This window comes from Lontra canadensis, unplaced genomic scaffold, assembly GCF_010015895.1.
Source record: "Lontra canadensis isolate GAN:19392208 unplaced genomic scaffold, GSC_riverotter_1.0 scaffold22, whole genome shotgun sequence".
Taxonomy (NCBI): domain Eukaryota; kingdom Metazoa; phylum Chordata; class Mammalia; order Carnivora; family Mustelidae; genus Lontra; species Lontra canadensis.
The window spans coordinates 18,835,954-18,839,129 of NW_022631016.1; the positions used below are offsets into that span (position 1 = coordinate 18,835,954).

Sequence of the window (3,176 nt, forward strand, 5' to 3'; positions counted from 1 at the left end):
CGAATTCCTGGAAATGGCATTGTGGAAAATAATTGGGCACTTTTCTATAAGTTAAATATACATATACCCTGTGACTCAGGATCTATTCTCAGATATTTATTCAAGAAAGAGAAGTTCACAGAACTATAGGCAATTTATAAAAACAAACTGCCATTGTCCTTTGGTCAAGAGAGTTAATAGCTGGTAAAGGCTTGACATCCCAGGGTCACTTAGAGTTAATGACTCCTTTTTAGTTTAAGCTAAAACAATATAGTCAGTTTTAATATCTCTTAGACAAGTGGTCCTATAATGGAACCTTTTCCTTTACGAGATAATCTTCATTTTTTTCTGAGAATATGTTTCAGAAAATGTTTTGCTTGATTAGAAATTGATTCAGTCAGATCATAATACCAATTACAGGTCTTTACTTACGACACTTTGTTTTTAAAAAGACCACAATTTAAATGATTAATAGGGCAATTTATAATTTATCACCTAAAATTATTTTTATTTACTGTTCATTGTTGTTGTTTCTAAGAGCATAATACTTCTGAAGTTAAATTTAACTATTGAAAATAGGAGCATATATTTTCACCCAGGTAGATATATGTTAATAATTTTTATAGAAAATGATAGAGTCAAGGAAAAAAGGAGAATAAATATGCCTAGTTTTCCCTTTAACATCTATTCAGTATATTAGATTTAGTTGTTTATGAGTATATACTGAGGCTGACTGAGACATAAAATTGAACAATATGTCAAATTTTTTCCTTATCGGGTTAAAAATAGATTATTATGCAATACCTATATTTGAATATTGGTCAAATCACTATAAATGCATCATTTGGAATTTACAGAATTCTCAGAAATTTTAATTCACTACTTAGATATTCTGAACAAATTAGGAAGGAGAGATAAACCGTAACAAAAATTTACTATATATTTAAGTGTAAAATTAAATACAAATTAAATACAAAAAGTTTTTTCTTTTTTTTTTTTTTAATTTGGAAGGGTCAGATGCTCCTAAAATTATACATAAGAATTAAAATTGTTAATCTATCTGCTATAATCATATACATATATTGATTATATGTAGGTATATATACATATATACATATGTATATATGTATATATAATGTGCAAGCAGGGATGAGTTATAATTGATTTAATTGTGTTTTTAAAGTAAAATCTGTATTTTGAAATTATGTGTTTTATAATACTAACTGTTTTAATTTTTAAGCAAGAGGCTACTTTTTGTCAGTGCTCTTACGTTTTCATCCCAAGGTACCTGTCCAGATGAGAGGGAAATATCCAGGTTTTGAAACAGACCCATTGTGCTCCTTTTTATAATTCTCCACTCCCTCTTACCTGGCAGGATTCTGAGAACATATGTGAACCACTGCCTTCTATGCAGAAAGGCAAAAGATGGCCCACAGTTCACCAGGAAAGGTCACTGATGCCCATTGTCTCACATAATTTCTGTGGGGTTGGAACAAAATTAGAAACACACAGAATTATTTTATCTTAAAAATTAAAAATATCTTTAATTATTTTGTGGATTCAAGGATAAATTCTGGAACACATTAGGAGTGTACAAAACATATTATACAGACACAATAGTTTATGATGCAATATATAAACAATGGACAAACGATTGCCAGAAAGGATGTTTTTATACATCTTTTTATTTAAGGATTTTTTAAATATATTTATGCAGAAGTAGGGGGAGGGACAGAGGGAGAGAGAGAATCTCAAGCAGACTCAGTGTTGAGCACAGAGCTTGAGGTGGCGCTCAATCTCCCAACCTTCAGATCTGAGTCAAAATCAAAAGTCAGACACTTAAAGACTAAGACACCCAAGTATCCCAGCTATCTTTTCAATCACAAGAGTTTTAGACTATGAGACCCAGAATATACACTCTTAAATAATATAACCGATAAGATGTCAAATCTGTTTTACATAAGCAGTCAAGTCTTTGCCTTACCTGAACATGTGGTCTGCCACACCCACTCTTCACGCCTTCCTCACCCTGCCTGCCCACAGGATGGTGCAGAAGCAGATTCACTATTTGGACAAGTACTTCCACAAGTACTACCAGCATGTCACCCAGAGAACTTTCCAGACAAGTACTGACAACCCATCTGATGCCTGAAGAGGAGTAGAGGAGACTTGGTGTCCAATAGTCTAGGCTGGGTTCATTACATGACTCATGAGCCAGAAGCATATATTCTTCTCTTGAGAACATCTCTTCCAAAAGGTCAACAAAACTGAAGTATATCTTGGGATGGTCAATTAAATTTTTTTCAGAAAGATTTAATATATATGTGTATGTAAAGTAGTATTCAGTGAATACTTGAAAAATATACAAATAATTCATCCATACCTGTGCGTGAGCTGTATTTGTCACAGCAACAGAGCTCTGTTGAATGCAACTGCAAGTAAGTTACTATAAGATGCTGAAGACAAAATTTCTTCTAGTCAGTTTTTCTCTTGCTATAAGGGACTGTTTGATTTTTCTGTTACTTTTGTTAAATAAAGTTTGTATGATACATTTATAAAAAAATTGTTTTGTATAACTGTAAATGTGTAAGATGCTTTCAAATAGTTGTTTTGTCAAAAGCCGTGTTTTCTATAAATATATGTAATAAATATATAATTTTTTTTAAGATTTTATTTATTTAACAGAGACCACCAGTAGGCAGAGAGGCAGGCAGAGTGAGAGGGGGAAGCAGGCTCCCTTCTGAGCAGAGAGCCCAATACGGGGCTCAATCCCAGGACCCTGAGATCATGACCTGAGCCAAAGGCAGAGGCTTAATCCACTGAGCCACCCAGGCACCCCTAATAAATATACAAATTTTTATGTAATAAAAACCATTGTAAATATATTCATTATAAATATATATGTAATAAAAAACATTTTATTTACATGTACATAATAAAACAATTCACGGACTGCATTTGTTTAAAGCTGAAGACCTGTCAAAGATTTTAATTGTTTGTTTTTGTTTGTTTTTGTTTTTGTTTAAAGATTTTATTTATTTATTTGACAGAGAGAGATCACAAGTAGGCAGAGAGAGAGAGGGGAAGCAGGTTCCCTGCTGGGCAGAAAACCCAATGTGGGGCTCGATCCCAGGACCCTGAGATCACGACCCGAGCAGAAGGCAGAGGCTTAACCCACTGAGCCACCCAGGCGCTCC

At 33.4% G+C, this 3,176-nt stretch overlaps 1 pseudogene; it reads left to right on the top strand.

The window, feature by feature from the left end:
• The first annotated feature begins 2,023 nt into the window (after window positions 1–2,023).
• On the top strand, window positions 2,024–2,250 carry LOC116870313 (annotated as a pseudogene).
• Window positions 2,251–3,176: the final 926 nt, after the last annotated feature.